The following is a 12537-nucleotide window of genomic DNA, read 5'->3' as shown; positions in this document are numbered from 1 at the left end:
GACATCCCTTACCCCAAATTTTGCCATAACTCTAAACCTAAACTGTAAACTCTAACTCTAAACCTTAACCCTAACCCTAACCCTAACCCTGGGCTTAAACTAAACACTAAACCTAGCCCTAATCCTAGCCCAAATTTAGCCCAGTATCTAACCCTAACCCTAACCCTAGCCCTAAGACTAACTCTCGCCCTATCCCTATCCCTAGTTCTAACCATATCCCTTACCATAACCCTAAACCTAGCCATAACCCTTGTCCTATCCTTAGTTCTAGCCCTATCCTTAGATCTAACCCTAATTCCAAATTTAACCCTAACCCTAAGCCTAAGCCTAACACTAACACTAGCCCTAACCCTAAGCTTAGGACTAAAACAAAACCGAGCGTTAGCCCTAACCCTAAACTTTAACTTAAACCAAATCCTAACACTACAACTAGACCTAACCCTAGCCCTAATTCGAGTCCTAACCCTAACCTTAAAACCAACCCTGACCCTGACTCCTATCCTACAAGAACCCTAGCTATAAATATCACCCTAACCTTAAACCTAACCTTACCACTAAACCTAACCCATACCCTAACACTAAAACTAACCCTAAAGGTAACCCTAGTTCTTATATTAACCATTTCCCTAACCCTAACCTAACCCTAACCCTAACACAAAACTTAGGCCTATTCCGAGACCTAAACCTAGCTTTAACCCTAAATCTAACCATAACCTTAGCCCTAACCCTAGCTCTAAACCAATCCCTTACCTAAGCAAAACCCTAAACCTAAGGGTAACCCTAGACCTATCCCTAATTCTTAGGCTAACCAAAACACTAACCCTATTAATAACCCTTACCCTTGCCCTCATTCTAGGTCTAACCCTATCCAAAACCCTAACACTAACCCTGACCCTTTACTGACCATACCACTAATCCTAGGTCTAATCCTAACCCTAACCCTAACCCAAAACCTACCATAATCCTATTCCTAGACCTAATCCTGAACCTAACTCTCAGCCTAGCCCTAACCATATCTCAGAACCTAACCCTTACACTAAACATAACCCTAACCTAACCCTAGTTCTAACTCTCACCCTAACCCTAAATCAAGACCTAATTCTAACCATAACCCTAGCCCTAACCTTAAGTCTAACTGTATCATTACCCTAAATATAACCCTTACCCTAATTCTAACCCTAGGCCTAACCTTAAACAAATCACTATCCCCAAACATATCAATTACCCTAAACCTACCCTGAACCCTAGACCTAATCCAATCCTAACCTAACCCTAACCTGGACTGTAATGCTAATTTGAGCCCTAACCCTAAACTCAGTCCTGAACCAAACCCTAACACTCACACTGACCCTAATAATTCCCCTAGCTCTAAATCTCATTCTTACCCTATACCTAACCCTTACACTTGATCTAGCCATAAAACTAACCATAAAACTATCCCTAAGCATAACCCTAGACCTGATATTAGCCCTAGCCATGATACTAGCCCTAACCCTAACACAAACCCTAGCCCTTATCCTAGCCTTAAACATAGCCTTAATTAAAACCCTAATCATAATCCTAGGCCTAACTCTAACAGTAACCCTAGTCCTAATCTTATATCTAATTTAGCCCTATCCCTAACCTTAACCCTAAACCTAGCCCAAAGACTAACTCTAACTCTCCCCTTAGTCCGAACCCTAGTTCTAACCCTATACTTTACTGGAACCCTAATCCTAGCCCAACCATAGGTTTAACACTAGCCTTATTCATAGCCCTAGCAGCAAAACCAGAAGTCTAAATCTAACCCTAACCCTTAGCCTAAACCTAAACCTAACACTTGCGCTAACCCTAAGGCTAATCCTAAAACTAGCCCAACACTAGCCCTAAAACAAAACAAAGCCATAGACCTAACCCTAACCCTTTATATAAACTAAGCCCTAACCCTACACTTAGCCATAACTCTAGCCCTAATTCGAGTTTTAAGCCAAACCCTAAAACTAACCCTGACCTGGATCTGATTTTAACACTAACCCTAGCTCTAAATATCACCCTAACCCTAAAAATAAACCTAACAATAGACCTAGCCCTAAACCTAACCCTAAAATTAGCCCTAATCCTAGCTTTTATTTAATCATATCCTAACCCTAAACCTAGCCATAAGACTAACTTTAACTCTTGCCCTAGCCCTAGCTCTAGTTCTATCCTTAGCCTTGATCCTAACCCTAGATCTAAGCCTAAGTCTAATCTAAACCTAACTCTTAATTTAAGTGTAACAATAAGCCTAAACCAAACCCTAACACTACCCCTAACCATAACACTAATCCTAAAACTTGCCCTATTCCTAGCCCTAGCCATAAACCAAAACCAAGCCAAAGCCCTAATCCTAACCCTTAACCTAAATCAAACCCTAACCCTAGAACTAGCTCTAAAACTAAATCTAAAACTAACCTTGACCCTGACACTCACCCTAACACTAATTCTAGCTCTGAAAATCACCCTAACTTTAAATTAACCCTAACACTATGTCTAGCCTTAATCTAATCCTAAAACTAGCTTTAATCATAACCCTAGTTCGTACATTAGTTATTGTCCTAACCCTAGCCCTAATCCTAACACAAATTCTACCCCTAATCCAAGCCCTAACCCTAGCTTTAACCGTAATACTAGCCCTAACCCTAACCCTAACACTAGCCTTAACCCTAACTCTAACCCTATTCCTTACACTAAGTCAAACCCTAAACAAATGCTAACCCTAGTTCTAATCCTAATCCTTATCTTAACTCTAACCACATTACTAGTCTTAACCCCAGCCCTCATTCTACCTCTAAACCTAACCCTGACCCTCATCTGACCCTAACAGTAACCCTAGGTCTAAACCTGACCCTAAACCTAAACCAAATCCTAACACTAGACTTACTGGTAACCCTATACCTATACCTAAGCCTAACAATAGAATTAGACCCAAAGGTAATCCTAAATATAGCTATAACTCTAGCCCTAGACCTAAACAAAAACCTAGCACTAGCCCTAACAATAACCCTTAACCTAACCCGAACACTAGACCTAAACCTATTCCTAATTCTGGCTCTAACCCTAACCCTAACCCTATCCCAAAAACTGACCCTGATTCTAACAGTGAACCTAGCTTTAATCCTGACAATAACCCAAAACCTGGACCTAACACTAGACCTAGCCATAACCGTAACCCTAAAACTAGCCCTAAGCATAACCCTAGTTCTTATATTTAGCATTGTTCTAAACCTAACACAAAACCTAGCCCTAATCCTAGGCCTAAACTTAGCTCTAAGCATAACCCTCAGCCTAGCCCTAGCTCTAAACCTAGCCATAACCTGAGCCTCACCTTAGACCTAACCCTAGCTCAAAGCCTAACCTTTACACTAAACATAACCCTAGCTCTATCTTAAACCCTAACCGTAACCCTAGCTCTAATCCTAACGTTAAACCTAGCCTGAAATTTAGCTCTAACCTTATCCATTACCCTAACCCTAACCCTAATCCTTATTAGAACCCTATCCCTAACACTAAACCTAACTCTAACCATAAATGTAAACTTAGACCTAAACCTAAACCTAACCCTCACCCTAGCCTTAACCCTAGCTCAAACACTAACCCTAACCAAAACCCTAGCCCTAAACCTAACACTTACCCTAACCATAAAACTTACCCTAAATCACACTCTAGCCCTATCCTTAAACCTAGCCCTAATCCTAGACTTAATCCAAACCATAACCTAGCCCTAATCCTAGCTCTAAACTTATCCATTACATTAAACATAAACCTAACTCTAATGCTAACCCTACCCCTATTGCTAAACCTAACCCATCCATTACCCTAAACCTTAACTGAAACCTAAACTAATCCCTATCCATTACGCTAACCCTAAACCTAACCCTAATGCTAATTCTAGCCCTAAGCCTAAACCTTTAGCTAAACCAAATGCTAACCCTGACCCTGACCCTGACTCTGACTCTAATAATAACCCTCGCCCTAAAGCTGACATTTAACCTAAACCTAACTCTTACACTAGATCTAGCCATAACCTAACTCTAAAACTATCCTTAACATGAACCCTAGACCTGATAATAACCCTAGACCTGATCCTAACCATATGCCTGACAGAAACCCTAGCCCTTAACCTAGCCCTAAACCTAGCCTTAATCCTAAACTGAACCATAACCCTAGGCCTAACCCAAATTCTATCACCCTAGCCCTAAATCTAGCTATAACCCCACCCATTTCCCTAAACTTAACCTTAACACCAATGCTAACCCTAACTCTAGCCCAACCCCTTGGTCTAACCCCAACACTAACCCTAGCCTTAATACTAGTACTAATTTAGCCCTAACCCTAACACTAATGCTAGCCCTAATCCTAGCCTAATTTAGCACTAACCCTAAACCTAACTCTAGCCCTAATCCTAGCCCTAAATTAGCCCTAACCCTAACACTAACGCTAGCCATAATCCTAACCCTATTTTAGCCCTAACCCTAAACCTAACTCTAGCCCTAATCCTAGCCCTAATTTAGCCCTAACCCTAACTTAACTACTACTCTAACTCTAATTCTCACACTATCCATATCCCTAGTTCTAAACACATTCGTTACCATAACCCTAACCCTCGCCCTAACCCTAGACCTAGCCCTAGCCCTAACCCTAGATCTAAACCTAACTCTAAATGTAAACCTAAATCTAAGCCTAAACCTCAACCTAACACTAGCCCTAACCCTGATGCTAATCCATAATGTAGCGGTAACCGTAGCCCTAGCCCTAAAACAAAACCAACCTATATCCCTAACCCTTAACCTAAACCAATCCATAACCATACACCTAGTACTAACTTTAGCCCTAATTCAAGTTCTAACCCTAACCCTAAAACTAACTCTGACTCTGACACTGACCCTAATAGTTACCCTTGCTCTAAACATCACCCTAACCCTAAAACTAACCATAACACTAGACCTAGACCTAACCCTAACCCTAAAACTAGCAATAATTGTAACACTAGTTCATACATTAGCCATAGCCCTAACCCTAGCCCTAACCAAACCCCAAACTAAGCCCTTATCCAAGCCTTAACCCTAGCTTTAACCCTAACCCTAACCCTAACCCAGAACCTAGCCCTAAACCTTACCCTAACACTAGCCAGAATTCTAACCATAACCCTAGCCCTATCACTAGCTCTAACCCTATCCATTACCCTAACCATAACCATAACTCTAATGGTAACCCTAGGCCTAACCCTAAACTTATCCCTAACCCTAACCTATTTCATTAACCTAAAACTAACCTGAACCCTAAACTAACCCTATCATTACCCTAACCCTCACGCTAATGCTAATGCAAACCCTAACCCTAAACCTTAACCTAACCCAAACCCTAACTCTGACCCTTCCCGTGATAATATACCTAGCTCTAACCTTGATCCTACTCCTAATTGAACCTTTATACTAGAACTAGCCATAAACCTAACCCTAAAACTATTCCTAACCATAACCCTAGACCTGACATTTGCCCTAGCCATAATTCTAGCCCTAACCTTAACACAAACCAAACCCATAACTGTAACCCTAACCCTAGCCCTAATCCTATCCATAACCCTAACCCTAAATTAGCTCTAACCCTATCAATTACCCTAAACATAACCCTAATTATAATGCTAACCCTAGGCCTAAATCTAAACCTATCCCTAACCATAACCCTATCCATTATGCTAAATCTAACCTGAACCCTAAACCAAACCCTATCATTACCCTAACACAAACCCTAATGTTAATTCGAGTCTTAACCCTAAATCCTAACCTAAATAAAACCCTAAACCTGAACCTGACCCTAATAATACCCCTAGCTCTAAATTTTACCTTTACCCTAAACCTAACACTTACACTAAACATAGCCATAACCTAACCGTAAAACTATCCCTAACCATAACCCTAGACCTGACATTAGCCCTAGCCCTAATACTATCCCTAACCCTAACACAAACCCTAGACCTCATTTTAGCCCTAAACCTAGCCTTCATCATAACTCTAATGAAACCCTATCCCTAACCCTAATTCTAACATTCACCCTAGCCCTATCTTTAGCTCTAACACCACCCCTTAAACTAAACCTAACCCTAAGCCTAAAACCTACCCTAAGCATAAACACAACCATAAACCTAGCCCTATTAGTAGCCCTAATTAAGCCCTATACCTAACCAAACACTAAGCTTAGCCATAAGACTAACTCTCACTCTCACCCTAGCTCTATTCCTCATTCTAACCCTATCCCATACCATAACCCCAATCCTAGCCATAAACCAAGAACTAATAGTAACCCTATCCTTAGCCCTAGAACTAACCCAAGATTTAATCTAAATCTAAATCTAACTTTAACCCTAAGACTAAACCTAAACCGAACACTAGCACTAAACTGAATGCTAAGCCTAAAACTACCCCTAACCATAGCAGTAGCCCTAAAACAAAACCAAGCCACAGCTCTAACTTTAAAACTTAACCTAAACCAAAACCTAACCCTACACCTAGCCCTAACCCTAGCCCTAATTTGAGTCCAAACCCTAACCCTAAAACTACTCTGACCTTGAATTTGACCCTAACACTAAACCTAGCTCTAAACATCACCCTAATGTTAAACCTAACTCTACCACTAGACCTAGTCCTAAACCTAATCGTATAAGTAGCCCGAATATTAACCATAGTCCATACATTGGCCATAACTCTAAAACTAGCCCTAACTCTAACCGAAACCTAACCTTAATGCAAGACCTAACCCTAGCTTTAACCCTAATCCTAAACTTAACACTCGCCCTAATCCTAACCCTAAACATAGCCCTAATCCTAGCTCTAAACCCATCCCTTACCCTAAACTAACCCTGACTCTAATGCTAACCCTAGGCCTAACCTAATCCTTAGCCTAACCCAAACACTAACCCTATTACTAGTCCTAACCCTAGCCCTCATTCTAGCTCTAACCATAACCCAAACCCTAACCCTAACCCTGACACTTATTCTGACCCTAAAGGTAACTGTATCTCTAAACCTGACCCTAACCATAAACCAAACCCTAACACTAGCAATAGCAATAAACCTATACTTAACCTAACCCTAACACTAGCGGTAGACCTAAACCTAATCCTAATTCTAGCCATATCTCTAGCAGTAGACCTAAACAAAAACCTAGCCCTAGCCCTAATGATAAACCTTAACCTAAAACAAACACTAACCCTACCCCTAGACCTAACTCTAGAGATAATTCTGGGTTTAACCCTAACCCTAACTATAACCCGAACACTGGCCCTGACCCTAACACTAACCCTAGCTCTAAACATCACGCTAACCCTAACGCTAACCCTAATACTTGACCTAGCCGTAACACTTACCCCAAAAGTAGCCCTAATCATAACCTTGGTTCATACATTAGTGGTAAGCCTAACACTAGCCCCAACCTAACCCAAAACCTGGCCCTAATCTGAGCACAAACCCCAGTTTTAACTCTAACTCTAAAACTAGCCCTAACTCATACCCTAACCCTAGCTCTAACCCTAGCTCTTACCCTATCCATTACCTTAAGCTAAACCCTAAACCTAATGCTAACCCTAGTCCTAACCCTAATCCATAGCCTAACCCAAACCCTAACCCTATTACTAGTCCTAACACTAACCTTTGTTCTAACTCTAACCCTAACCCAAACCCTAACCTTTACACTTATTCTGACCCTAACACTAACCGTAGGTCTAAACCTGACCCTAACCCGAAACTGAACCCTAACATTAGCCCTACTGGTAATCCTATACTTAAACCTAAACCTAACACTAGCCCTAGACTTAAATGTAATACTAAATCTAACCATTTCTCTAGCCCTAGACCTGAACAACAACCTAGCCGTAGCCCTAACAATAACTCTTAACCTAACCCAAACACTAACCCTAACCCTAGACCTAACCCTAGTCCTAATTCTGGCACTAATCCCAACACTAACTATAACCTGAATGCTGTTCTGACCCTAACATAGTCCTAGCTCCAAAGCTCACTCTAATCCAAAACCTAATCCTAACACTAGACCTAGCCAAAACCCTAAACCTAAAACTAGCCCTAATCATAACCCTAGCTCTTACATTACCCGTGACCCTAACCCTAGGCCTAAACTAACACAAAACCTATCCCTAATCCTAGGCCTGAACATAGCCCTAAGTGTAACCCTAAACCTAACCCTAGCCCTAACCCTAACCCTAAACCTCACTTTAGACCTAACCCTAGCTCAAAGCCTAATCTTTACCCTTAACATAACCCTAGCCCTATCCCAAACCTTAACCTAACACTAGCCCTAATCCTAACCTTAACCATGGCCCTAACCATAGCTCTAATTATATCCACTATGCTAACCTTAGCTCTAATCCTAACCATAACCCTATCCCTATACCTAGCTCTAATTCTATCCATTACCCTAACCAAAATCCTAACCCTAATGCTAACCCTAGGCTTAACCCTAACCCTATCGCAAGCCCTAAACCTATCCATTACCCTAAAACTAACCTGAACCCTAATCCTAAGCCTATTCATTACCTAACCCTAACTCTAACCCTAATGCTAATTCGAGCCCTAAACCCAAACCTTAACCTAAACCAAACCTTAAGCCGTACACTGAGCCTAATAATACACATAGCTGTAAACTTGACCTTATCCTAAATCTAATCCTTACACAAGACCTAATCATAAACATAAACCACAACCTATCTCTAACTGTAACCCTATACCTGACATTATCCCTAGCCGTAATCCTAGCCTTAACCCTAACACGAACTCTAGCTCTCATCCTAGCCCAAAACCTAGCCTTAATCGTAACCCTAACCCTAATTCTAACCCTTTCCCTAGCACTAAACCTAGTTATAACATCAAAACCTAACCCAAAACCTAACCCTAACACTATCCCTAGCCCTAACCTTAACCCTAGGACTAACCCTAACACTAACCCTAGCCCTAATCCTAAACCTAACCCTAACTCTAGCTTTAAGACTAACTATAACTCTCTCCCAAACCTAGCCCTAATTCTAACCCTATCACTTACCATAACCTTATTCCTATCCATAGCCTAGAATAACCCTAGCCCTAACCTAGGGGAGTTGGAAACCAGTTGAAAACCTGATAAGCTCCTAGGGGAGTTGGAAACCAGTTGAAAACCTGATAAGCTGCAGAACCCAGCTGGTAGCCACACCCACCAATAGATGGCAAGTAAGGTTTTGCAAGATGGATTCCATCTATTACCCATGTATGGTGTTTGGTGAGGTGGGTGGTTCTGGAGTGACCTTGTGCTGTGTCCAGAGCTTGGTCTGATGACCCACAAGCAAAGCCTCTGTGTTCTTTGCTGCCTTTTGTCTGCACAGAGAGCACCCGTGCGGCCCTATTTTTTTCAAATTTCTACCATACTGGGGAGGATTCATCTTTTACTTAGCCTTACTATGCTCCACAGGTTTGGGCCTTCTCGGTTCAATGGTTCGCTGTCAGGAACAGTTTGTATTTTAAGGTTTCCCTTCATCATGGCTTATTGATGTGAATGAAAATTGAGCTGAAAATCAAACAGGGTTGGCAGGAGGTGCTTGAAATTTCACACAATCAGTTCTCAGTGGGCACTCCCTGGTTTCTTTCTTTTGAAGGTAGGCCAAAGATGAAGCACGCAAAAGCAACAGTATCTGAGAGCCCTTAAGGAGAAAACAGAGAAACATGTATGTACTGAAATAAGTCTCTCAACAATTTGTTCAGATTTCTTTGATACTGTGCAGTATTCATCTTTCAGAGTGCTCCACTAGGCTCCCCAAGGTTGGCACTTCTAGGATCAATGGTTCTCTAAACAGGTAACTTTTAGTGTTATGGTTATGGTTAGGGCTGGCTTTAGAGCTAGTGTTAGGATTAAAGTTTGTTTTGTTCAAATTTCTTTGATACTGGGAAGATTTATCTTTTACCTAGCCTTACTATGTGCCCCAGTTTTGGGCCTTCTCATCTAAATGGTTCGCTGTTGGGAATAGTTTGTTTTTAATGTCTCACTTCATTTTGACCTATATGGGTAAATGAAAATGGAGCTGGAAATCAGAGGGTTGGTTCTAGCTGGTTGAAACTTCACATACTCTATCAGTTGTCTGTGGGAACTCTCTCGTTTCTTCCTTGTCAAGGTAAACATAAGCTGAAGCATGCAAAACACCTTTATCCAAGAGCACTTTAGGAGAAAACAGGGCAATATGCATTTACTGAAATACCTTCCCCAATTATTTGGTCAGATTTCTTTGATACTGTGCAGGATTCATCTGTAAGCTTGCCCCACTAGTCTCCCCCAGTTTAAGACTTTTATGATCAAAGGTTCTCTTAACAGGTTAGGCTTAGGGTTAGGTTAGAGTTAGGGCAAGTGTTAGAACTGGTGTTAGGGTTAGAGTAAGTTTTTTTTTTCAACTTTTGGATACTGTGTTTATATTTTTTTCCTAGTCTTAGTATGCTCCCCATGTTTGGGTCTCCTAGTAAAAGGGTTTGATCTCAGGAGCAGTTTTAATTTTCATGTTTCACTTCATTTTGCCCTATGGGGTGAATGGAAATGGAGATGGAACTCAAACAAGGTTTGTGCTAGCTGCTTGAAACTTCACACACTCAATCAGTTCTCAGTGCACATTCTCTCATTTGTTTCTTGTGCTAGTAGCCCAAAGCTGAATTAAAAAGAAACAGCTTTATCTGTGAGCATTTTAGGAGCAAGCTTCAAATTTTTGCATGGATTACTTTGATAATGTATAGGATTCATCCTTTTCCTAGTCTTAGTAGGATTCCCAAGTTTGGGTTTTCAAAGTTTGCCAGTTCACTGTAAGGAACATTTTGAATTTTTAGGTTTCACATTATTATGGCCTTTAGATGAGAATGAAAATGGAGCTGGAAATCAAACAGAGTTAGTACTAGCTTCTTGAAACTTCACACACTCAATCAGCTATCTGTGTGCACTCTCTGGTTGTTCCTTGTGAAAGTACCTTAAACTGAAGCATGAAAAAATAATTTATCCAAGAGCACATTAGGAGAAAAACAGGGAAATATGCACATACTGAAATACCTCCCCCAATTACTTGCTCAGATTTCTTTGATACTGCACAGGATTTATCTGTTAGCTTGCCCCACTGGGCTCCTTTATTTGGGAACTACTATGATTAATGGTTCTCTAAACAGGTTAGGTTAGATTTAGTATTAGGTTAGGGCTAGGTTTACAACTAGTGTTTGTTAGATTTAGTTTTGTTTAAATTTCTTCGATACTGGGCAGGATTCAACTGTTACCTAACCTTACTATATTCTCTAGGTTTGGGCCTCTTGGGTCAAGAGTTAGCTGTCTGGAACAGTTTGTATTTTAAGTTTTCATTTCATTTTGACCTATGCGTGTAAATGGAAATGGAGCTGGAAATCCATCAGGGTTGGTGCTAGCTACTTCAAACCTCACACACTCAATCAGTTTTTTATGGGCATTTTCTGGTTTATTCCTTGTAAAAGTAGCCCTAAGCTGAAGCATGCAAAGCAACTTTATGTGAGTGCACTTTAGGAGAAAATAGGGCAATATGCATATACAGAACTACCTCCCCAATTATTTGGTCAGATTTCTTTGATGTTGTGAAAGATTCATCTGTTAGGCTACCCAACTTAGCTCCCCAAGTGTGGGACTTCTAGGATCAAAGGGACTCTAAACAGGTTAAGGTTAGTGTTTGGGTTAGTGTTAGGACTAGGATTAGACCTAGTGTTAAGTTTAAAGTTAGTTTTGTTTTCAAATTTCTATGATACTGTGCAGGATTCATCTTTTTCCTATTTTGACTATACTCCAAATTTTGGGCCTCCTACATAAAGGGTTTGCTTTCAGGAACAGTTTCAGTTTTAACGTTACTCTTCTTTTTGCCCTATAGGGGTGAATGGAAATGAAGCTAAAAATTCGAACAGGGTTTGGGCTAGCTGCTTGAAAATACACACATTCCATCAATTTTCAGTGAGCATAATCTGGAGTTTGCCGTGGAAGTAGCCCTAAGATGAAGTAGAAAGAAACAGCTTTATCTTTGAGTGCTTTAGGAGCAAGCAGAATGCCCATATACTGAAAGAGCTTCATTTTTTTTTTTTGGTTAGATTAATTTGATACTGTTCATGATTCATCCTTGATCTAGCCTTAGTAGGCTCCCCAAGTTTGGGCCTTCAAGGTTCAATGGTTCACTGTCAGGAACAGTTTGAATTTTTAGGTTTCACTTCATTATGGCCTATAGGTGTGAAAGGCAATGGAGCTGGAAATCAAACAGGGTTAGTACTAGCTGCATGAATCTTCACACACTCAATCAGCACTCTGCGGACACTCTTTGATTTTTCTTTGTGAAAGTACCTTAAGCTGAAGCATGAAAAACAATTTTTCCACGAGAACTTTAAGAAAAAACAGGGAAATATGAATGTACTTAAATACCTCCCCCAATTTTTCATCAAATTTCTTTGATACTGCACAAGTTTCATTTGTTAAGTTGTGCCACTAGACTCCCCAAATTTAGGACTT

Source organism: Marmota flaviventris, chromosome X, assembly GCF_047511675.1.
Source record: "Marmota flaviventris isolate mMarFla1 chromosome X, mMarFla1.hap1, whole genome shotgun sequence".
Lineage (NCBI taxonomy): Eukaryota > Metazoa > Chordata > Mammalia > Rodentia > Sciuridae > Marmota > Marmota flaviventris.
Note: the sequence above shows the minus strand (reverse complement) of the source record.